General features: G+C 38.2%; 1 protein-coding gene across 25 annotated transcripts in view; it reads right to left on the bottom strand.

The window, feature by feature from the left end:
- alph (protein phosphatase alphabet) overlaps positions 1-26,158 on the bottom strand; it is a 217,465-nt gene that overhangs the window by 62,290 nt on the left and 129,017 nt on the right. For 5 of the 25 annotated variants that reach the window (XM_071694609.1, XM_071694628.1, XM_071694629.1 and 2 more), the window contains exon 2: positions 25,190-25,496. The exons of 10 other annotated variants lie outside the window; for them this stretch is intronic. The gene's annotated coding sequence lies outside the window, so the exon portion shown is untranslated. Of the gene's footprint in view, positions 1-10,597; positions 10,668-25,189; positions 25,938-26,158 lie in introns of all 25 variants that reach the window. 10 more of the 25 variants (XM_071694612.1, XM_071694630.1, XM_071694614.1 and 7 more) reach the window with 6 other exon arrangements.

Raw genomic sequence — 26,158 nt, 5'->3', positions numbered from 1 at the left:
TATGATACATGGATGACGAAATTCAACCGAAGTAAATGTGCACTTATAAAGAAGTGACAAAGTGAAAAAAGGCCTCGGTATGATTATCATCTAGCAGGAAATAAACTTCGAAATTCTGTGTGTGGGAGAAAAACTTGTGAGTTAGTGTTGTCCCTAACCTTTGGTCTCAAATAAAGATGGAATGGTAATAATGAGGAAAAAATAGTTTAATAAAAGACGTACAGTGGTGGATACAGACAGTATTCCAAACAGCCAACATTTGAAGGTACAAGAACACAAACAACAAAAATATGGGGATAAAAAAAAAGAGGGAAAAGTAAACTTTGCAATGAATATTGTGGACAAAGCAGAATAAAGTCTGAAACTCTTCCATAAATCTATCAGGAGTCAGTTGTCAGTAACAGAGCAGCTAATGAGACAAAGGGACTCATAGGGTAGGATCATTGAGGATAACTTAATGATATGTGAGGAACTGAACAAGTTCAAAGCATTTTCAAGAGAGGTAATACTGCCCAAACAACACTGATATAGAATGGGGAGAATTTTTTAGAAAACAATCGGACATCTACTAAAGACATTAACTGAACACTTAAAGGTCTTGACCCATACAAGGTTTGTGACTCTGATGAAATTTCACCAAATGTGCTAAAGATATGAAATAATGTTCAAGACACTGCTGAAGAGAGGCTGTGTGCCAGGGGAATGGAAAAGGGCAAACATCATACCTATTCAAAAGAAAGAAAACTACAAAAAGGCAATGAACTACATACTGGTCTTATTGACAAGTGTGGCTGTAAGGTTCTGGAAAAGAATAGAGGACATGTGTTACAAACCTCTTAGATTTCTACCAGACAGTAAGCTCTGTCTTAGATAAATGAGAAGGTTCAGTGGACTGTTTGTAATATGAACTGCCAAAAACATTTGATGTTGTACTGCATGAGAGGCTGACTGAGAAGCAGCATCACCAAGCAGGAATATGGGAGGAGGAGGATTCCTTCAATGGACAGATTATCTCAATGAAAGGGAACAGAGAATGCACGTTAGATGAACACCAGAGCACCACAGTGTTCTGTTCTGGTACCTCTACTCCTCTTGATTTATGTAAATTACCCATCTGAAGGTATGGACTCATACCCAAATATGTTTACAAATGATGCAAAAGTCATTAGGGAAGTGAAAAATGAGAAAAATTACACCAGCTAACATGGGAACCTAAACAAACTCCAAAGCTGGTCTGATACTGTACATGGTTGACGATATTCCACCTGAACATATGCAAATAATGATGGGACAAAGTTAGAGAAGGCTTCAATAGGGCTATTATCCAATTAGTAGTAAGCTTCAAGATTGTGTTTGAGAAAAACTTGGGAGTCAACACTGTTCCTAATATGTCGACAGATTCCAATAACAGGTGAACAGTTAAAGAGACGAGATGTCTACTGGCAAATACTAGAATAGCCTTCAAGTATACGAATTAGGGAAATATTTACCAAGCTATTCATACCCTATATAAGGTCACTGCCCTTAAAGAAGCTCAAAGAGCTAATGAAGAAGGTCCAGATAAGGGCAACAAAGACTACCAGAATTATGAGAACTGTGTTACACGGAAAGGCTTAAGGCTTTAAATTTGTCGACCTAGGAAGACAGAGGAGTGAAGGGCTGACCTTCATTTTTAAAACAAATCAACAATGTAGAGTGATCCATCTTTGAGAAGATATAATACAAAATCAAGTAAACAACTTGTAAAAAGGAAGTAAAGAAATACTTTTATAGAATAAAAGTGGTGAATGAATGGAACAGAATGAATGAGGACAAGGTTCAGCAGACAACCTACATAAATTTCAGCAGTTGTATGATAGTGGAGAATGTTTTAAGAAATGGGGTCCCAAGAGTGTAAAACTCCTTCCCTGTACAGTACGAAGAGGTAACTACAAACATACACATCAGGAACAGACACTGATCTTAAGACCTGCCTTTCTGACAATGGTAGTCTGTGAGGTTCTGGAAAAGACTGTTAGCAAACACATAACTTTCAACAGAGGAGAAATTACCTAAGGAGGAGACAGCATGGTTTTAGGGAAAGGAGGTTATATGTAACAAACATCTAAAATTTCTAAGGGTTAGTGAGCTTATCAATGTTCATGGTCCTGATGAAATTGCACCACATGTGCGGATATGTCCCTCTTGAAATACTGTTCAAAATGTCACTGGAAAAAGGCTAAGTGCAAAGGGAGAAGTAAAGTGCAAACACCATACCCATCTCTCAGAAAGGGGACTGGGTAGGGGCACTGAACAAAAGACAATTCTCCTTGATTAGAGTGGTCTGAAAGGTATTGTACAAGTTCATCAGAAAGCAAATGGATGACTTTCCACAGAAAAGAAATTACCCAAGTGAGGGGCAACAAGATTTTATGAAGAGAAGGTCTTATGTAACTAACCTCTTGGATTTCTATGACAGTAAGATCTGCCTTAACAATAAGATATGTCTTAGAAAAAAGGTTAGGCCAGGGCACAACTTTTTTTCTTGATTGCCAGAAATAATCTGACATTATACCAAAGGGAGGCTGATGAAACAAGAATATAGTACCAAGCAGGGATAAAGGGGAGACACTTCCAATGGATAAAAGACAATCTTTGTGGATGGGAACAAAGAATACTTCAAAGGGGAAGAGGTCATCAGTGGAGTGTCCAAGGATTCTCTTTTAGGACCTTACTTTTTGTAAGCTATGTTAATGATTTCCTGCCTGAAAGAAATGACTCCTACCTGACTATATATACGTTTGCATATGATGGAAATGTCTGAAGGAAGAGACAAGCAAACAGGATTGCATATATTCATAAGGGAACCAAGAAAGACTGACTCCAAATTTGTGTGGTGCATGGGTGATGAAATTCAACTCAAGCAAATGTATGGTAATGAGAATGGGAGAGTGAAAGAATACCTCTATGTGATTATTATCAAGCAACAAATATGATTCAGGATTCTGTGTTTAAGGACTTGGGAGTCAATATCCCTAACCTTTCATCCAAGTCCCACATCAGAAGAATACTTAAGGAGAAAACTGTTTTTTGATAAATATTACAATACCTTTAAAGAATATGGATGAGGAAATACTTAGCAAGTAGTTCATATCCTACATATGGCCAATACTAGAACATGTGTAACAAATCTGTTCACCCACTTAAAGCACAAAGCACTAATACAAAACACCCAGAGGAGAGCAACAGAGAATGTGGGAGCTGTAAGTGAAGCGAGTTATGGTGAAAGGGTAAAGGCTTTAAATTTGCACAAGAGTAAGTGGTAACCTGATCACAATTCTTAAAGTTTCTAAACCAGATCAATGACATGGAGTGTGAACAGTTCTTTGATACAAGCAAAGACAGAACAACCAACATCAACATCAACATAAATTCAAGATGTATGATCGAAGAGAATGTTTAAGATATGATGCCCTAGTAATGTAAAAATCCCTCCCTATACAGCACATCCCTCATATACCCAGCAACAGAAGTAACTGTGAAGAGTGATAGGGAAAGGCTAGAAACACCAAATTTGCCCATCATGGAAGAGAGAAGAGAAAGCAGTGATGTAATCATAACCTTTAAATTTCTAAACCTGACCTGACACAGATGGTCAAAAATTATTCAAAAGTTGGAGCAGCACAAAAATCATTCATCCAAAAATCAGAGGACATAACATGAAATCAAGCAAGAAACTTAAAAAAAGTAATCTCTAAAAAAATCAACATTTACCAATGCATCAGGTTCAATTTGCAAAAAAAAATCCTTAGAGTAGGGGGAGAAAGAAGTGTACCTCCGTAATCCCTGTGTGTCAAAGATGGCTAATAAAGTGGGTGGGAGTGGGGGCTGGGAACCCCCCTCCCCTTCTTGTATTTCAATTTCTAAAAGAAAGAACAGAAGGAGGAGCCACACAGGGAGTACTTATCCTTCTCAAAAGCTCAGGCTGGGGTGTCTAAATATGTGTAGATGTAACCAATATGAGGAGAGAGGAGAGAAAGGTAGAAGGTTTGAGGATATGTGGCTGTTCTGACTCCAAGTGAAATAAAGCTCAAAGGTAAAGGAAAAGAATGTTTTGGGAAATTAGGAGTAAAATCAGGATGGTGAAAGGATGGGAGGTAAGGAAGGAGTAGCACTACTCCTTGAAGCAGGAGTTGTGGAAGTGTCAGAGTAAAAATACCTAAGATTCATGTAGGTAAAACTGAAAATGGATGGCAAGAGAGGAATTATCATTAAGGGTTCTGCATCAAGCCATAAGAAGAAAGATTATGAAAAGCAAGTGTTTTTGGAGCAGCTGAGTGAGTGTGTCAGCAGTTTTGATGTAGAGAGACCTGGAATTTGTGATGAGTGATTTAAATGCAGTTGAGGGTATAATTGGGATGAATGGGTATTATCAGTATCATGAAAGGAAACTGTAAACAGCTTGTTGAGTTGTGTGCTGAAAAAGGACCAGTAATTGGGAATACCATGTTTAAAGTGGACATACGCAAGTACATGTATGTCAGTAAGACAGTCAGCATGCATTGCTGGATTACATTTCAATTGACAGGAGGGTAAAAAAAAAAAAAAAGACTTTGTATGTAAATTTGTTGAGATGGGCAGCCAGTGGGACATCAGATCACAAACTTGTGGAAGCAAAGGGTGGAGATTTGTAGAGGTTTTCGAAAAAAAGTAAACAGTGAGAAGAGAATGGTGGCAGTAAATAAGCTTAGAAAGGAGACGTGTGAAAAAATACAAGGAAAGATTAAGATTAAGTGAAGAATGGCAAAAGGTGACAGCAAATGAAGCAAAGGGAGTGGTTAAGGAATGGGAGGTATTTAGGGAATCAGTGATGGTATGTGTAAGAGATACACATGAAATGCAAAATGTGGGAGAGGGGCAAATTCAAAAGGGTAGTGAGTGGCACAAAGAAAAAGTAAAGTTACTAATGAAAGAGAAAAGAGAGGTGTTTGGGCAGTACTTATGGGGAAGGAGTGCAAATGACTGGGGGATGTATACGAGAAAGTGGTAGGAAGTCAAGAGGAAGGTGCATGGGCTGAAAAAGAGGGCAAATGAGATTTGGGGTGAGCGAGTATCAATAAACTTAAGGGAGAACAAGGTGTTCTACAAGGAGATAAATATCTGAAAGACAAGAGAACAAGTGGGAACCTTGGTGAAGGGGGGAAAAGGGGAAGTGATAACAGGTAGTGATGAAGTGAGGAGATGAAGCGAGTATTTTGAAGGACTGTGAAATATGTTTGATGATACAGTGGCAGGTGTAGGGAGTTTGGGTCCAGGTGGCATGCAGAGTGAGTCATATGGTGATTTATTTGAGAGAACAGGTGGTAAAAGCCTTGCAAAGGATGAAATATGGCAAGAAGGCTGTGGTGGATGGTAATGCAGTTGAGTTTATTAAGAATGGAAGTGACTTGTGTTGTTGACTGGTTGGTAAGTATTTTCAATGTATGTATGGATCATGATGAGCTGCCTGAGAATTGGCAGAATGCATGTATAGTGCCACTGTATTAAAAAAAAAAAAAAAAAGGGAGGGATAAAGGTGAGAGTTCAAACTACAGAGATGTAAGTTTATATGGTACCTGTATGGGAGGGTTGACTGAAAGGGGGTGAAAGCATGCACAGAGCATCAGATTCTGGAGAAATGTGGTTTCAGAATAGGCAGAGAATTTGTTGATCAGATGTTTGCTTCAAAGAACGTGAGAAATACTTAGAAAAACAGATGGACTTGTATGTGGCATTTATTGATCTGGAGAAAGCAGATGATAGGGTAAACAGAGATGCTTTGTGGAAAGTCTTAAGAACATACAGTTTTTATCAGGGTTGTAAAGCTTGTGTACAAGTTGGAAGAAAGGAGAGGGAATGGTTCCAAGTGAAGGCTGGTTTGCAGCAGAAGTGTGTGAAGTCACCATGGTTATTCAGTTTAATAGATGGGTATATGAGGGATGTAAATACGAAAGCCTTGGAGAGAGGGGTGAATATGCAGTCTGTGGGGATGAGAAGGCCTGAGCAGTGAGTCAAATGTTGTTTGCTGATGATATAGCACAGGTGGTACATTTGAGTGAGAAACTGCATTAGTTGATGACTAAGTCTGAAAGTGTATGTGAAAGGAGAAAGTTAAGAATGAATATGTATAAATGCATGGTTATTACATTTAGCAGGACTGAGGGAGAGGCTGGAAGGGGTGTGAGTTTGAATGAAGAAAAATTGGAGGCAGTGAAGAGTTTTAGATACCTGGGAGTGGACATGGCAGCGAGTGGAACTATGGAAGCAGAAGTGAGTCATACGGTGGGGGAGAGGCTGAGGGTTCTGAGAGTGCTGAAGAATGTGTGAAGAGAGAGAATGTTATCTAGGAGGGCAAAAATGGGTATATTTGAAGGAATAGTAGTCCCAGCAATAGCATATGGATGCGAGGTATGGGGTACAGATAAGGCTGCACGGAGGTTGGTGGATATATTGGAAATGATATGTTTAAGGACAATCTGTGGTGTGAGATAGTTTAAGTAATGAAAGGGTAAGGGAGATGTGTGATGATAAAAAGTGTGGTTGAGAGAGCAGTGTGTGTGCTGAAATAATTTGGACATATGGATAGAATGAAAAAAAAAAAAAAAAAAAAAAAAAAAAAAAAAGAAGTTGACAAAAAAGATGCATGTCAGATGTAAAGGCAACAAGGAGAATAGAGACCAAATTAGAGATGGCAGGATGGAGTGAAAAATATTTTGAGCAGTGAGGGCCTGAACATGCAAGAGGGTGAACAGAGTGTATGGGATAGAGTGAACTGGAACAATGTGGTATACTGAGGTCAACTTGCTTTCAAAGGACTGAGCCTGGGCATGTGAAGTGTCCAAGGTAAACCATGGAAAGGTCAGTAGGGGCCTGGTTGTGGATTGGGAGCCATGGTTTCAGTGCATTACATGACAGCTAAAGAATGGATGTGAGCGGATGTGGGCTTCCTTCATTTGTTTCTGGCACTCCCTCACTAACCTGGGGAGGGGGGGGGGCCGCTTATTAGTTGCTTATGGTGGGAGTATCATAAATCTAGCAGTCTAGTTATATCAACAAGTTGACTGACAAGAACTGCTGCCTCAGTTACCCTGTGGTACTGAAAGTGGAGAGATGCAACTTTTGGTTACTGCCTTTGTTTACTATTACTTTCATTATCTCTGTTCCAGCTGAAGTTCTTTACCAGCACCTAACCATAGGCTTATTAGTTGCTTATGGTGGGAGTATCATAAATCTAGCAGTCTAGTTATATCAACAAGTTGACTGACAAGAACTGCTGCCTCAGTTACCCTGTGGTACTGAAAGTGGAGAGATGCAACTTTTGGTTACTGCCTTTGTTTACTATTACTTTCATTATCTCTGTTCCAGCTGAAGTTCTTTACCAGCACCTAACCATAGGCTTATTAGTTGCTTATGGTGGGAGTATCATAAATCTAGCAGTCTAGTTATATCAACAAGTTGACTGACAAGAACTGCTGCCTCAGTTACCCTGTGGTACTGAAAGTGGAGAGATGCAACTTTTGGTTACTGCCTTTGTTTACTATTACTTTCATTATCTCTGTTCCAGCTGAAGTTCTTTACCAGCACCTAACCATAGGCTTATTAGTTGCTTATGGTGGGAGTATCATAAATCTAGCAGTCTAGTTATATCAACAAGTTGACTGACAAGAACTGCTGCCTCAGTTACCCTGTGGTACTGAAAGTGGAGAGATGCAACTTTTGGTTACTGCCTTTGTTTACTATTACTTTCATTATCTCTGTTCCAGCTGAAGTTCTTTACCAGCACCTAACCATAGGCTCTAGGAAGTTGCCCCAGGAAGAAAGGCTCACATTATTGTTTGGAAGCAAGAAAATATCTACAAATGAGATTTCAGGAAATACTGGCAGGGCCAAGTCTACCTTCCAGATACTTGTTTGAGCTTCCTTTTATCATCATCCTTCCCCAAAGAGCTGGGTCTGGTTAACCAGGAGGGTAACTAAGAAGCTGATATGAATGGGTTTTCCATCACCTTACACTTCATCAGGTTATCAGTTGCCTAACTGGTCTTCTTACGGCGATGAATGACATTAAAGGGAAAAAATAGTGTCTGGATGATTAACCTCTCCTTTGTAGCACAATTTCTTGCTTCTATGGCATTTTCTTCTTGGGATAACTCATTAGGACCTATGGTTAGTTACATGTAGAGGAAAAATAACTCCAGGAACAGAAATAATGCAAGTTTCACTTAAGTACAGCAAGCAAAAACTGAAATAAATCATGCTAGCTGACTTCTAAGACATTACCATATTGCCAGACACAAAATATTTCCATCATAAGCAAATAATAGGTTTTGTTCTGCAAATCCATGCTTGCCTATTTTGTCTCCCTCTAAAATACCAAGACCTTTCCTTCTGCTCTGCACCATGCCTTGGTGCAACCCATCTCTATGGAGGGAGACCTCTAACCCTCCTATCATCCTACTGCTCTCACTTTTGCTATCTCCAAAATCTTTGAAACTCCTTTTCTCTCACTTTGTAAAACACTGAGAATCCCATCACCGTCTTACAGATCACCATTATGAATTTTTCTGTGCTAAGTACTGATGACCTTCTCTCCCATGTAACTCACCTTTGGTCCTCCTCTCACAGCCATGTTGGTTAAACTTTTTTCTTAGCCCTCAACAACTCCAAATAAGTTGGAATAAGTTTTAGCTTTCTATACCCCATTCCTTTGGTTTCACTACTTCTTGTTCTTCTCTAATGCACAGTTTCCTCTATGGCCATTCTACTGCTGTAGTTGTTCATGGAGTGACTTCCCCCATCTATCACTGGTGTCCTTTAATGTTTTGTCCCATTGCCTAATCTTTTTTTCTCTCAATAATGATCCTCTACTTCTAATTCTATTCACTATCATGCTGATGATTCCACTTTAAATACTTCAACTCACTTTTCATCCCCTCCTCCCTTTCATACTAATTCTCTTTTTAACACTGATCATATTTCCTGTCTCAATTTGGACCTGTGAAGCATTTTGTGGTGAAAAAGCCATTACCTTGTAATATCTAAGAAAAGTAAAATGCAATTTCTTCCTAAATCTCTCTCTAGAAATCATTTGCTTCCCCCTGTTCAATTTCAAAACACTACAAATCAACATCTGGGGTGGTTTATCCTCCACCTTTCTGTTAACATGAGTGGAATCAAGAGCTTTCTATCCCATTATCTCTTCTGGGATTACATCTCTTCAACTTTCCTTCTCCATATGACACCATTTTGCTGCTTTTTCTTCTCTTCTCATAAGGAGTCTGCATGTGTCCTAACCCTGAGGACTGGACTCATAGTTTGGCTGAGGCTTCCCACAGTTTCTGAGAGAAGACTGGCCACTTATGGATAGTCTGTTAAGATACCTCCTTCTTCTCTCAAATAGCTAATCTGGAATTCTCTTCCTTCTTTTGTATTTCCTTCTTCAAACAACCTTTCTCCCTTTAAATGTCAAGTCCACAAACACCTGCAAGCCCTTTGATTTCTATTTCCTTTTATCTTTTTCTTTCACCTAACGTGACCTTGATTTGGGCATGATTTGCTCAAAAAAAATAAACAGTAATTGCCTAATTTTTTTCTCAAGATTCATTTTGAAGTACATGTACAGTACAAGAATGATGGAAAAATGGAACAGGCTGAATAAGTTACCAGTAAGTGTGTACATTATACATGGCTTTTAAAAAAATTTGATAGTAAAGAAAGCTCAAAAGACAGGGCCCCACAAGCATAAAACTCCCTCCCCGTACATTACCATTAGTTACATAATTACAAATAACTAATTATACAGAGATGAAACACGAATAAAGAAAAAAAATCATGGAAACTTAAAAATTTCAATGGCAGCCTAATTAGGAAACGGAGTTCATGAACCCAGGTATTATGGTGTAAGGTTTTATGAAGTTTACAAGTACATTATAGAGCAGGAACATGGGCCCCTCTAGCCTTAAACACTGGGGAAAGATGAACACTGAAAGAAATGTTCTAATATAAGTTGTCAAAAAGCTAAGCAGCTTCAAGATGTGCTGTGATGAAGATTAACAGAGAAAGAAATGGTTTAATAAAAGATGTCAAAAGGCAAAGCAGCTTCAAGATGTGCTGTGATGAAGATATAGGTAGGACTCCCCTCAGCCAGCATTTGTAAGGTGCAAGAAAACAAAAAACAAGCATAATAGGATAAAAGAAAAGGCACAAAGAAACTTGAAAAGAACATTACACAGAAGCAAGGAGAAAATCCAAAACTATTCCATAAATTCATCAGAAGTAATTTGTCAATTGATGAGTAACTTAAGGATTCACAGATATTTGTTGATAATGTAATGGTAAATAAAAAACTAAATGAAAAGTTCATAAGTGATTTTACAATGGAGAGTACCATAACCCCAGCACCAGGAGATTTTGGAAAGCACAAATTTTGGCCCATATAAGGCTCATGGTCCTGGTGAAATTCCACACTATGTGCTGAAGGTGTGTGCAGATACATAAAACAAACCTCTTGAAATATTGTTCAAGATGTCACTGAAGAAAAACAAAGTGCCAAGGGAGTGGAAATGGGCAAATGTCATACCTGTCTAGGAGACTGGGAAGAGGCACTGAATTACAGACCAGTCTCCCTTACGAGTGTGGTCTGTAAGGTTCTGGAAAAGAAAATCAGAAAGCAAATAGGTAACTTTCAACAGAGGAGAAATTACCTAAATGAGAGACAGCAAAGCTTAAGGGAAAGGAGGTCTAATAAAAAAAGAAAGAAAAAAAAAACCATACATTTCTACAAAAGAGTGAGCTCTGTTTTAAAAAAAAAAAAGAGAAGACTAAGTGGACTGGGCTGCCAGAGAGCATCTGACACTGTGCTGCATGGAAGGCTGATTAAGAAGCTGGATCACAAGACAGGAATAAAGGGGAGATTCCTTCAACAGATAAATGATTATATCAATGGAAAGGAACAAAGGAAGCATGTCAAAGAAGTCTTCTCAAAATAGGATGAGGTTACAATGAGAGACACCATTTACTGATATTTCCTGAAATTTCATAGAATCTCTTATCAAGAGGGTCAATACCCCCTCCTTTGTTTTCTCCGTCCATCCTTGCTAATGTACATCCATCTAGTCAGATTAACTTAAGACTCAAGATCATTTATGAGTTTTGTCTCCACCACTGTGGGCCCACGATGTTAGCGTTGCAATCTTGTATGTAGCCCTTGAAATCCAGTTCCTTTCCATATGCCATCTGGCTGTCTACATTTGTATACTGAACATACAATTAAAGGCACTTGCTACTAATAAGTTCTAGCCTCCTTGGGCTAGAAGTTGTGCCTCCCTCTAACCTGATTTGACACCTCTCACATTTTTCCTTTTGCCAGTTCCTTATGGTTATATCTCTCTCTTTCCTCAGTCTGTTACTCTTGGCTAGACATCTCCAAATCAAATGTAACCCAATGGCCATCCCCTTGGTGTCTGTCTGTGTGTATTTACTATGCATATTTGTACTGTACGGTAAGAGAGTTTTAAATTCAAGAGGCCCATGTTTCTTAAATGTTTTCTACTACTATACAACTTCTTATATATATGTATGTTGTCTGCATGAAATATGTGTTCAGCAATGTCATTCCATTCATCCACTACCCTTATACTGCAAGAGTACATTTTCACATATCTCTCAAGTTTCTGGCTTAATTTCACATCTCATCCTTTGGTTGTTTTAAATCTACATCCCTCAATGAGCTGTTCACTGTCTACATCATCAGTCTGTTTCAACGTTACAGGCTGTGATAGGCCATATATAACTCTTCTCTCTTCAAAAGTAGGAAAATATAAGGCTTCTAACCTTTCCCTGTCACTCAGCTCCCTTAATTCTGGTACCATCTTTAGTTACTCATCTCTTAACCTTCATTAGCTCTTATGTTTCTTCAGTTACAGAGACCAAACTTGAAAAGAATATTCTAATAAAGGCCTTCAGTATTTGCCTAGCTTTCTATATAATTCCTTATCCATGAACATGAATGCAATCTAATATCTGCAAATGGACAGTAAGTATTCTCCTAAAGTGGAATGCTGGCAACAGGTTAGGGGCAAAGTCGATCGATTCTTAAGTCCTCACACACACATTCCAGCAACTTATTGCCAGCTATATGATAATCACACTGAAGCTTTCTTTCAATGAGACCTATTCTCATTATTCAACGTTTGCTTGGGTTGAATTTCATCAACCATGAAATAAATCAACTTTGGAGTCTGACAATAGTCTCCTTGTGAGGTGATGCAATACTCCATGCAAATCACTTCCCTCATGACCTTTGCATCACTCAGAAACTTATTCAGATAGGAGTCCGTACCTTCAGGCAAGTCATTTTCACATATAAGGAGGGTCAATGGTCCCAGAATGGACCTCTACATCACTTTGAAGCTTCTTTGACATGCATCCTTGCTCCCTTCCACTAATACAAAAATAATCTATCCAATCAAGAAATCTCCTCTTTATTCCTGCCAGGTGATTCAGCTTAATCCTATGTCCACATTCCTGAAGCATTCCAGTGAAACCCCTCTCCCAGTGAACATCCAAACATTCTCATGACACTCTTCAAAAATCAGCCACAAACAAACCTCACACCCAAACAATAACACCATAAAAACCCTACACAAAATCCAACCAGAAACAACTGCCCTTCACACCTCTCCTACTGATACAAGCAAGGCAGGTAAAACATAAAAGAACTCTCCTGCTACAGGCCCTGGCAACATCTCAAAACTTTCACATAAAACTCTGGAACATTACCAATCTAAGCAATTACAGATATTTACAACCACTCCTTGCTACACAACATCCCTAACATCTAGAAACTTGTCAACAACAAATTTAAAACCCTCCAAAGCACTCAACTCCCCCTCCTACTACCTTATAACATTTCTATTCTCAGTATCCGAACTGTGAAAACTGTTCTAAAACAGAATCAAACAAAACAAACTACTCTCACCAACACAACAATACTTTGAACCAAAACATTCCATCATCACCACTGCCATATACAATGACCTCACAAAACACATCCTATATGGCTGCAACCAACCAAATACTCCCACCATGCACAGTAGTAGTGGCAACCGACAGCAAAAAGCATTCAATTCTGTCCCCTAACACATTCTCACACAAAAATACTTGTCATCATCCTAAATAACAAGGGCATAGAGTAGTTGACCAATTTCATAGTTGGCTGCCATGGCAGGGTCACTTACAAAGGCTTCATCACCAAAACCCTTAAATTATAGAATGGAGTTCCCCAAGGACCAGTTCTTTCTCCAATCCTCTTCAATGTCTTCCTCCCATCACCTCTAGACCACTACAAAATGAAGGTCCTTTCACATGAAGACAAAATCACTATCATGTCACAAAACCTTGACACCAATTCAACAACATACATGCAAGACAACTTCACACAGCTGGAACAATGATTCATTCAAAACAGAATGTCTGCTACCTATCTTTATACATCCTGGACACACAATCCCTCTGGGAACTTAAAAGGGGTGGCCAAAAGTCTCTCTCTCTCTCTCTCTCTCTCTCTCTCATACACCATTCAACACATTCTTCACCCATTTCTCTCCCTCCAGTGCTCTTCCACTCTATTTCCTCTTATCACAAGAGGTCTTCCTCTCATACTAACCCCTTCAATCATGCAATTCTACAGTTCTCCTTCTAAAATCCGTACTGTATTTTTTCCACATGCCTAAACCACCTCAAAGTAATCCGCTTCATCTACCCTACAATATGCATTCCCTGCAATACCATATCTCTCATACATCCCCTCATTACTTTCTCCAATCCACCTAGTCATATCACATGCTCCTCTCAAATGACTCATCTCCACAGCCTGGATTCTTGATCTCTGTGACTCATCCTGTGTCCATGTCTTGGCTGCATGGGTAAGGGTCAAGAGGACTATGCTGTACCTTAATAATTTTTTCACTTCCAAACTTGCACCTCTACCCTCATTATTCTATTAAGGGACCCAATAACTTTTCTACACTGTACTGCTCTCTCTCCCTTATCTCTCCTTTCATATCACCAAACTTACCCAAGATAGCTCCCAAATACTTACCTTCTATTGCCTCTTTGAGTCTTTCTCCCCAATATTTGAAACACAATTTAGTACACTTTTTTTCTCTCACTTTATGGGGCTTTGCAAAATCTATACTTTCACTTTGTTTCCTTTCAAACACCATCAGTGTGTTTCTATTGTATTTACATCATCTAAACAATTACAACTCTTCACTCTCAGCACGCAACACAGTATCATCCACAAACAGGCTCATCACTGGCCACCACATCTCACCGCAAAACCCCATCTCTTCACCCATCTTCCCTAGTTTTGTTTTCATCTAGCTTATCATACCATCCATATATATCTTTAAAAGCCACGGCGACATCAAACAGCCTTGCCTCACATCCACATGTATATCAAAATTTTCACCAACTCTTCATCCACTCTAACGTATGCATTTGCTTCTCTATAGAAGGCATTCATACCATCCAACAGTTCTTTCCCTACTCCTTATATCCTTCATGAATCCCATAAAGTATACTGTTCAACTATCATATGCCTTCTCCAGATCCATAAAAGCTGAATACATCTTCTTGCCTTTCACTAAGTACTTTTCCAGTCATCTTTACCACAAAAATCTGATCCACACAAACTAAAGTCCCCTTGCTCTTCAATTTTTCTGCATTCAGTTACTTCCATCATTCTATCAATCAATGCTCTTGCATACACTTTTCCTGGTATATCTTAAAGATCTATTCTTCAATAATTGCTACAAACATCTCCACAGTAGCCTTTGATCACTCTAACCCCAGACACACAAATCAAGTGCATATCCTCTAGTCCCTTTGAACAGTCACTCTCACTGAACATAACACAAATCTTTAAAGGCATCACATAAGACACAAAAGACATTCACTCCCCACAATAATATCACTTGACACAAAAGCAACACACACACACACTAACTTACACGAGAATACTAACTGGCACCAGATTTGGAGAAGAAATAGATTCCCCTAATATTCTCTACAAAAAAATTCAATCACACTGCTCTAAATTGTGCCTCACCTTCCTGGCCTTCCAACCTCTTAGAAAGCAAATTCAACAAAATTAGAAACCACACAATATACACTCATAACACTCACTAGCTGCTTAGCAACTATAATAATGAAGGGGGCAAATGGGGAAGTGGTAACATGCAGAAATTAGGTGAAGAGGAGCTGGAGTAGGTAACTTGAAGGGCTATTAAATGGGTTCAATGAGAGGGTGGAAGACGTAGAATGTTTTGGACATGGAGGTATACAGAGCGAGATAGTCATAGTAAGTGGTTTGGCGAAAAAGGAAGAGATGGTAAAAGGCTTAAGTAAGAAGTAGTACAGCACAGTGGCTCAAGAGCACAGGATTGCAGTTGAATTTCTAAAGAGGATAATTTTGCTGCTAACTGGTTTGTTAGAACTTTCAGTGTATGTATGTATCATGGTGAGATGATGAGGAGAAGCTGAATGGCAGTATAGTACCAATATATAAAGGCAAGGGGAAAAAACTGATGTTCAGAATACAACAGTTTAAGTGTGCTGAGTGTATCTGATAGAGTGGTGACTGACAGGATGGTGACATGCATAGTTCCAGACTGAAGAGGAACAATGTAATTTTAAGAGTGGTAAAGGATGTATGGATCCAGCACTTGTTTTGTAGATTGTGGGCAAGAGATACTGATTGAAACAGAATAACTTGTAAGTGGCATTCATGGATCTGGAGAAAGTGTATGATAAGGTTGATGAAGATGATCAGTGGAAGGTGCTGTGAATATATGGTGTAGCAGGAAAGGTGCTAGTAGTAGTGAAGACTAGTTATCAAGAAAGTGAGCTGTGTCTCCAGGCAAGAAGAGGGTAAAGTAGGATCTGCAGCAGGGATATGTGACATTTTTATGGCTGTTTAATTTGTTTATGAATATGAATGGTGGGTAAATGTGAAGAAAAACAAGGTTTTGGGCTTAGCAATGAAGAGAGACAAGCTGTTTGGAGTATGAGTCTGAATGGAAAGAACTAGGAGCTACTTAAATGTTTTAAATACCTGGGAGTGGATATGGCAGCGAATGGAACCATAGAAGCTGAAGTGGTCCATAGGGTGAGTGTGGGGACAGATGTTTAGAGTACACTGATGAATGTGCAGAAAGAGAGGTCACATTCTTTAAGGGCAAAAAATAGGTATATTTGATGGTATATTAGTTCTGTTCCATCACAAAGCCTTTCACCTTCAACTCGAGCACCCAACACACATCGTCATTTGACGCACATACTCTTTCTTTACAAACAAACTATTTTATTCCACAGAACCCCAGCAACAAACTAAACATACAACCAAAAGCAACAGAAGTAAACACAAAGAAATGCTCAACCAACTCAGAAAACACAACATTCACAAAGCCCTAATCCAGGAAACCAGATTCGTAACTGGATCTACCCTGCCACCCTTCTACAACTACAAAACCGTAAGAAATGGCAAAACAGAGACACAGAGGACCCATAACACTCATCTACCAAACCATATCTTTCTCCAACACCAGTGACACCACAAAACAGCTCACAGACAATAACAACATCCTAGAAATAAAATACATATATAAAAATTTTGCAGTGCCAACTACAACATTATCAACTCATGCACATGTCCCCCTCCACATGTCCCCAAGACACACTCCCTAACTGCAGAACCTGACCAGCATAACCAACACCTATCTTTGTGGAAATTTCAATATTCTCTATGCTGGTAAGAAATCTACAACCAAAATGTTTAACTTTTGAATGAGGGTCAACAGTAGAACTAACTTAATTTCAAAAAAATAACTAACCTTTACCAAATTAAGTTTTTAAAGAAAATCTTTCCCTTCTTAGACTTTCTGACTAAGTCTAACAAAGACATTGCTGGAAAAACAATCAATTTAAGAATACAAGTTGGCAGAACAATTTTTATTCCAAATTTCAAAGATGCATTAAAAGTTAGCTAAAGAAATTTCATTTAACCCTTTGGCCATCAATTACAATTAAAGTCATGAGGCACTTTGTGCCTTCTCACTACCAAATTCAACTATTTGGCCACAGCTGTCAAAAAAAAAACCAACCATTCCCGAACCAGGAAATGGTGCCAAGGTCCTCTAAAGTGCTTCTCCTATGTGGTGGCTAGCAGAAATTTAACACAATGACTCATTCAGATGGTGAATACCTAGGGAAGTTTTCAGGAGACTTCTATCTCCATAGCCTGGGCTGAGCCCAGGTGACTCGGTTGGGTCGCTGGTCAACCAAACTGGTGGATGCCACAGCCCACAGGCCTACCTACCCTACAGCCTGGTTTTGTACATACTTGTCCAGTGCACTCTTAAACTTCTATACTGTATATCCCAATGTATTTCTGATAAAAGGAAGTAAGGTGTTGAAAGAATCTTGGGCTCTAAATGTCTAGGGTGTCCTCTCTCTTAGTGCATGTCACATCTTTGGATTTCACAGGTATCATTTTACAAGGCCTTCCATGCCTGTCATGCCAGTATGATGTCATTTCTGAATGTACGTTGGGAACTATATCTTCCAAGATTTTCCAGGAACAGATGACGATATACCTCTCCTGTATGTAATCCAAGAAGCATAGCCTTAGAGATTTCCTATTTTCCCAATTATTTAGTTCCTTTACATCAATATGGGCTGTAAATGATCTCTGTACACTTTCTAATTCTGCTATTTTGCAATTTTGCATGCCTTGTATGGTGATGTTAGAATGCAGCAATATTCATTTTGTGAAAGAATTAGCACCTTGAATATCATCATCACTGGTTTTTCTTCTTTTGTATTAAAGGGCTGTATGATTGAGCCTACCATCCCTTTGCTTAAGGTTATGTCACGAGACATTATTACTGCAGACTTTCACATACCCAATTAGTTTATGAAAGAGTCTGTATGTCTGTCTGGCACTCTGTATTGTTTTCGATTCTTCATTTTTCTCATGCTGCAGTAGTTGAAGTTCATCTCCAGTGAATAACATGTTGTTCTCAACTGACCACTTAAAGACTTAGGTTGTCTCTTTGCAGCCTACAAGCATCTTCTATTGATGTGAATTTCATATCTATTCTTGTATCATCAGCAAAGAATAGTGTGAAACTGTGGCTTGTGCTTGTATCACTGTCAGATATAGGAATGAGGAACAAGAAGGGTGAAAGTGCAGTTCCTTGTGGAACAGCTTATCGCTGAAGTACCAGATGGCAAGGTTTACAACTATGTAATATGGTCAGTTTAGTTAAAAAGTTGTGTATCCATCTCCAAATTTTTCCCATTATTCCAATCTTTCACATCTTTTGTGCAATGACACCATAGTCACGTTTTTCAAATGCTATGCAAAGTCTGTAGATCATGCCATCATTCTGTTTCTTTTACACAGCTTCATCAATCCTATCATAGTGGTCAAGCAACTGAAAGATGCAAGATCTTTCTGTCCTACAACTATGTTATCCTGAGTTATATCATTCACTTCCATAAATTCAGCCAATTTGCCTTTAAAGATTTTCTTTTTTGAAGAATGTAATGTTAATGCTATCAGTCGATACTTTTTCAGGACTGTTTTTTCCACCTTTGTGGAGAGGGGTGATCCGAGTCAGTTTCAGGGTCTCAGGAATGATGTCAGAATCTAGACTTTTCTCAAAAGGATATTTGGTGCTCTTACTGGAGGTGTTTGGCATTTCAAAAACTTATGAAGACAGTTCCATGAGTCTAGACATGTGGGTTCAAGTGCATAGGTATACTCTAAATGGCCTTTCAAAATCCTGTGTTGAGATAATATCTTCTATGTGCAGACTTAGAGGACTAATGTTTAGGAAGAAGTCTGTTGGGTCATTTGTCTTTGATGTGGTTTTTAGCTCAGTGAATACTGATTCATATTCCCTTTTTTAGAATATTGCTCATCTCCTGACAGTCATCTATAAAAGTACCCTCTGTTTTTAGTAGGATAATGACCTTTGTGGCCCCAGATTTGCATTTTTCAAACAAGTAATAGTATTTTGGTTTATTATTTCAATAATGGCTTTTTCTTCTTGTAGTTTCATATGAAATGTTTTAGTTTATGGATCTAATGTCCCACGATTCATTTGACTGGTTCTCTCTTTTTTGCTAGGTGGATTCTTCTGATGACACCCAATTCTTTTTTTATGCTTCCTGTATAGTGCTCATCTTTCTCATTCTACCATAGAACTTTTGTGCTTTCTTCTTGCTGGCATATGTCTGTTGCATATTTGGAGTACCAAGGTGTTTGGAAATCAGCAAGGTTTACCAGTGCGTCACAGATATTTTAATAATCACATCATCCCAACTTACCCGCTTGCTATTTTTTCATATCTGATGGCTGTTTCCTACAAAAGCAAGATAGCACCACGAGCAGATGATTAAAAGCCACATCCACTCAAATCCATTCTCAAGTTGTAATGTGTAATGCACAGAAACCACAGATCCCATTACACAACCAGGCCTCACAGACCTTTCCATGGTTTACTCCAGATGCTTTACATGCCCTAGTTCAGTCCACTAACAGTATGTTAACCCCTGTACACCACATTATTCAAAGTCACTCTACCACATGAATGTCTTCCACCCTTTTGCATGTTCAGGCATCAATTGCTCAAATTTTTTTTCACTCCATCCCTCCATCTCCAATTTGATCTCCCCATTCTCTTGTTCCTTCCACTTCTGACATATACCGTTTCTGTTAACCATTCCTCACTCATTCTCTCCATATGTCCAAACCATTTCAGCACACCCTCTTTAGCTCTCTATATCACACTCTCATTACCATACCTCTTTCCTACCCTTTCATTATTTCTCTATCAAACCACCTCACACATATTGTTCTCAAACATTTCATTTCCAACACATCCATCCTCCTCCACCCAGCCTTATCTATAGCCCATGCCTGGCATCCATATAATATTGTTGGGTCCTTCAAATAGACCCATTTTGTCCTAGATAAAGTCCCATCTTTCTACACATTCTTCAGCACTCCCAGAATGTTCACACACACATCCCCATGACTCACTTCTGCTTCCATTGTCCAATTTACTGCCATGTCCACTCCCAAGTATCTATACCTCTTCACTTCCCCAATTTTTCTCTATTCAAACATGTCCCTTAACCCTGCTAGACCTAATAACATTGCATTTATTCATATCAAATGCCTCCTTTCAAACACTATTCCATACTCAGTGACTTAAACTTTTAATATCAAAACTGAAATCATTTAAAACTTCCATTTATACATATGTTCTGTCTGAGTCTTGAGTGTTATTTCTTCTTGGTTTTGTTATTTGTTGAATAAGGGAGAACTTTTCACATATTCAGAATAACTCCCTTTCGCTGCTGTTTGTCCAAGCTGCTTCCATTGTCAGCAGTTTCAGCTACAATGACATTTCCTGCCTGCCTCTATTTAATGTACATTTGGGACTGGGTGTTTGATGAGGTAAAGACATACTTCAGTTTCTTACTTGTTCCATAAAATTGTGAGGCTCTGCATATGATGGCCTATAGGTTAATGGAATGATGAGATATGGGTCTTTAACCTTGACAATGAATGCTTCTACTACGTCATTTGAGGAGTTCATGAGTTCAGTTGTTGAAGGAGTGTCTATTAAATACAGTCTAACTCCTCTTCTAGTCTTGTCACATCTGTACAGTTTGTAGTTTGGGATCCACACCTCACTATTCATGCAGTCTTTAGTGTGTGTTTCAGTGAAGGATGCAAAAACTGCATTTGACTCATTTAGCAACCTACAAATAAATGGAACTTTACTTGTCACATGGCTTGTCTCTATGTTGTTTTAGAGGGTTAAAATGCTCTGTTCTGCTGAGGTTCCATCACCATTCTAAAGAGGAATATCAATCCCTTGACCTTCCTGATTCATTAATCTCTCTCTTTTCTTTCAACTATATTTTCCTCAGGTAATTTATGGACATTATAATGTCAGCATGTGCTGTGTAAGTGTGATATGTATTATAACAGGCAGTTAACGATATCACATTGTTTCTAACAAATGCTTCCAGGTACCACAAGTCTACTTATCATCCCTTTCAATCCAGTGCTTTAATCAATTCTGGCAAACCTTTATAATTTGTTCCTAGTTATAAGCATTATGTTATATAATACATATATGGGAATGCATAAGGACAGACAGTATGAATTATGTACATGTGTATATATGTATATTTGCGTGTGTGGATGTACATGTATATACATGTGTATGTGGGTGGGTTGGGCCATTCTTTCGTCTGTTTCCTTGCGCTACCTCACTAACGCGGGAGACAGCGACAAAGTAAAATATAATAAAAATATATATTCTATTAATTTATTATACTTTGTCGCTGTCTCCCGAGTTAGCGAGGCAGCGCAAGGAAACAGACAAATGAATGGCTCAACCTGCCCACATACACATGTATATACATACATGTCCACATACGCACATATACATACCCATACATTTCAACGTATACATATATATACATACACAAACATGTACATATATACACATGTGCACAATTTATACTTGCTGCCTTTATTCATTCCTGTCGTCACCCCGCCACACATGAAAAGACAACCCCCTCCCCCGCATGCGTGCGAGGTAGTGCTAAGAAAAGACAACAAAGGCCACGTTCATTCACACTGTCTCTAGCTGTCATGTATAATGCACCAAAACCACAGCTCCCTCTCCACATCCAGGCCCTACAAAACTTTCCATGGTTTACCCCAGACGCTTCACATGCCCTGGTTCAATCCATTGACAGCACGTCGACCCCAGTATACCACATCGTTCCAATTCCCTCTATTCCTTGCATGCCTTTCACCCTCCTGCATGTTCAGGCCCCGATCACTCAAAATCTTTTTCACTCCATCTCTCCACCTTCAATTTGGTCTCCCACTTCTCCTCGTTCCCTCCACCTCTGACACATATATCCTCTTTGTCAATCTTTCCTCACTCATTCTCTCCATATGACCAAACCATTTCAAAACACCCTCTTCTGCTCTCTCAACCACACTCTTTATTACCACACATCTCTCTTACCCTTTCATTACTTTTTTTTTCATACTATTCGCTATTTCCTGCATTAGCGAGCTAGCGTTAAGAAGAGAGGACTGGGCCTTTGAGGGAATATCCTCACCTGGTCTCCTTCTCTGTTCCTTCTTTAGGAAAATGAAAAAAAAAAAAAAAAAAAAAAAAAAAACCGAGGAGAGGATTTCCAGCCCCCCCCGCTCCTCCCCTTTTGGTCGCCTTCTATGACACACAGGGAATACATGGGAAGTATTCCTTCTCCCCTACCCCTAGGGATATATATATATATATATATATATATATATATATATATATATATATATATTATATATATATATATATATATATATATATATATATACATATATATATATATATATATATATATATATATATATATATATATATATATATTATCTTTTTTTATTTATTTTGCTTTGTCGCTGTCTCCCGCTGGTCAAAAAAGATTTTGTCCCATGAAAAAATTTTTATGAATTTTTGCTTGCTGAATCCAAATATGTTTTCAGAATTTCTCTATCACCTATAGTTTTTTGTTCTAATACACTCGCGTATCATTACATAGAGTATATATGAACCAGTGCACTACAGACCATTTGAAACAAAAAGTTTAACTAACACAACTGTTTTCATTGTTTATGAAGTGCAACAGCTTCTTTTTGAAAGCACAAGCCAAGATAAATGAGTCACCAGGGGCCTGCAGAAACATGACTGGAAATGGTGGGACATTCAAACAATGCCCACTCCTGAGTAGCAGTTCTTTGTCAGCTGCAGGCTAAAACTCAATGTCTAAACAATGTCTTTTCTACTCTGTTAATGGATTGTGATTTTGTGTATTCAAGTGTTGTGCTGATACCCCATCCACCGTTATAATGCTGAGAAACGGTGTAAATAGTCTGAATTCTTTCTGCTCTATCTGCAGACATTCATATTGCAAAAATGTTCTTTCACACCCCACATTAAAAAAAAATGCTATGAGCATTACTTTGTAAAGTAAGTGACTAGGATAAATGTTGGACCCCCCATATTTGTTGAGTCACGTGTCAGGCTTCTCACAGCATGGACAAAAGGTTCACGCTGTAAGCCTTTTGCCATTCCTGTGGTTCGGAAAGAACCCAAAGATCACACTTCGGACTGCTACTACTGCCTGACAAATATAAATGGTATAGCATCAACATCCAAGCATACTATTAAATATCCTAATTTACCATCTGCTTTGAGGTCAGTACCTCACACTCAGGACATACCTGTGCCATAGCCTCCATGAAACATGACACTGAGTGACGATAAGTCTGGTGATGAGAAAGCAGACCAAGTCGAGGACAATATGGATCCAGCATTTGAAGCAAGCTGTTCTTCAAGGGAACCACATTTGCCAAGTCGGAGAGCTCTTAATGATCTCATCCATGATTTGAATTTGTCTAAGCAAGCCAATTTTTGGGTTCCAAGTTAAAGAGCTGAAATCTCCAGAATGACACTATAGTTAGTTTTTATTGTGATTGCCAAGTCATTTTCAAAGAATTTTTCTCTCTTGAACATGGTCTAGTATTTTGCAACAATATTCGTTCTGTTGTGATGGCACTTGGCCACAAATACAACACAGATGTGATTGTTTACTGACTCATCAAAAGTAAGCCTGAAAGCAGTTCTACTTCATATTGGAAATAAGCTCCCTCCATTCCTCTGGGTGACACAGTAAACATGAAGAAACTATATGATTAATGAAGCTTTTTTTTTTTTTTTAATTAAGTATGGGGACTATAAGTGGAATATATGTGATGACTTAAAGGTTGTGGCATAATGGAAATAAGTTCCTCTCTATTCCTCTGGGTCAAGCAGGAAACATGAAGAAACTGTATGATAACATGAAGCTTTTTGGGGGGGAAGAAATTAAGCATGGAGACTTTAAGTGGAATGTATGTGGTGACTTAAAGGTTCTGGCACTTTTACTTAGAATGCAACTTGGTTACTTGAAGTTCTATTGTTTCCTGTGCCTGATAGAAAAATTCTAAAAAGATTCAAATTCAGCATGAAAAGTACTATAAAGCCCACCTATTTCAGTTTGTGGGAAAAAAAAAGTAAAAATTTTGTTGATCAGTTGATAATCTACCATGTTTTTTATGAGTTGGCAATGTGATACTACTTACCATCCCCTTAAATCCAGCTATGTCATTCTTTTTTTATGCACTTTACAATTCAATCATCATTATGAATGTAAGGAGCAAGAAATCTTTACATTTAAAGAAATCTATGGCATCCTGCATGCACCATCCATAAATACTTTGATTTTCCTCATCTTACCCTAGGCATAATCCATAAATATTTCATTTTGATTTCCCTTTTCTTCCCCTACCAAATCTTTTTAAAGAAATATCAATTCTAAACATGGAAAACTGAAGGATCTGCATTAATAAAAAATCAGTAAAAAGGTCCAATTACCATGTCTATATTTTGCTGGAAAACTGACTCCAATACAAATGAAATTCATTACATGGCCAGAGGGTTAAACATTCTAAGATGCATCTTAATTATTCATATCTCTTAAATCATCTAAGCAATTGAAAGATAAAGTTTTATAATAATTGTTCTCTCTGGAAAAAATAAAAATATAGTGTGTATGAAGGAATGAGTTATCAGTAAATTTGGCAAATCTAAATCTACTTGCACATTCAAATTTCAAATGAAGAGATCAGTGGAAAACATCTATAAGAAGTGTGCATGAAACTGGATCAATAATTCATCACAAAACTTCTACAATCTATCCAGTGATAATTTCTTTCATATCTTAATGAGAGTTCTTACTTACCATAAAAAGCAACTGATACGCTTAAAGTGTTATGTTACCCAATGATAATGGGCAGGGCTTTGAAGCAATGAGGAAAGAGTTGGGTGAACACATAAGTATATGTCATACAATGATAATCCACTTAAAACAGCATCTAGATAAGTCAGGTAAAGTTTTAATGAGTTCAAATAAAAGAAAACCTTACCTAATCTAACCAATATAGCTACAGCAGAAATCATAATATTCTTACCTTATAGTGATGATACTGCAATTAAAAATTCATAAAACTGCTTCCTTTTGATCTGAATAGGCACTCTGAACACAGACTGCTGACACTTGTGGTCCTTGCCCAACTCTGCTGGCATTCACAGTGAAAATCTTACTGTGTCCAGTTAATCCTCACTTCTGCTCCCCAAATTTACAATATATTTTCTTCAGTAGATTACATACAAATCAAAGTTCCAATGCGTCTTGGAAGAGTTCAATAGTTGCATAAGTCTTGGCATTTTTAAAAACAGCCAAGAAACACTTTTCCCTCCATCTTCATTTGAAACTGGCTGCTGACATAATAGCACTAGATCAAAACATAAACAAAGGGAAATCCATGTACTTCTCAATAAATTGTAAAGTCAACACACTTCCAGTTCATTGCCAGGTAATAAAGAAAATACAAGATGATGCAAGCATCCTCAGTATGTTGTGTGACTTACTGATGTTTTCAGCTCCTGTACTACATGAGATTAAGATATCTGACCTGTACAGGATTTATCATAACATATCTGGGGCTTATTATCTACTCTCTTATCAACAGAGATTTTACATTGCCATCTCAATAATACATTCTCTAATTTTCATATGAAACACTCAAATTTAGTTTCTGTTCCTAGCTTCAACTTTTTCAATGGTATCTGCTCATTTTCATTAGATCTTTATGTCCACATTTTCCCTTGGCTTCTAAGCTTTGCCCAATTCTGTATAATTTCTATCTAGTATGGTGCCTATAAAAGAAAAATGGAACATCATGACTGAAATCATTTTGACGAATACTGATTCAGTCTAGTGCAGCTCTCAAAACTTACCCTCTAATAATCCAGTAACAATTTCTGAGTATTTTTCCAAGATATTTTCTTAGTACTAAATGACATTACAAAAATGAGTACTGCTCTGAAGGTAAGGGAAGTTGTGGTGTATAAAGGCACCAAGAGATAGGCATGAACTG

Source organism: Panulirus ornatus, chromosome 57, assembly GCF_036320965.1.
Source record: "Panulirus ornatus isolate Po-2019 chromosome 57, ASM3632096v1, whole genome shotgun sequence".
Taxonomy (NCBI): Eukaryota; Metazoa; Arthropoda; class Malacostraca; order Decapoda; family Palinuridae; genus Panulirus; species Panulirus ornatus.
Note: the sequence above shows the minus strand (reverse complement) of the source record. Positions and strands in the feature narration are given on the sequence as shown.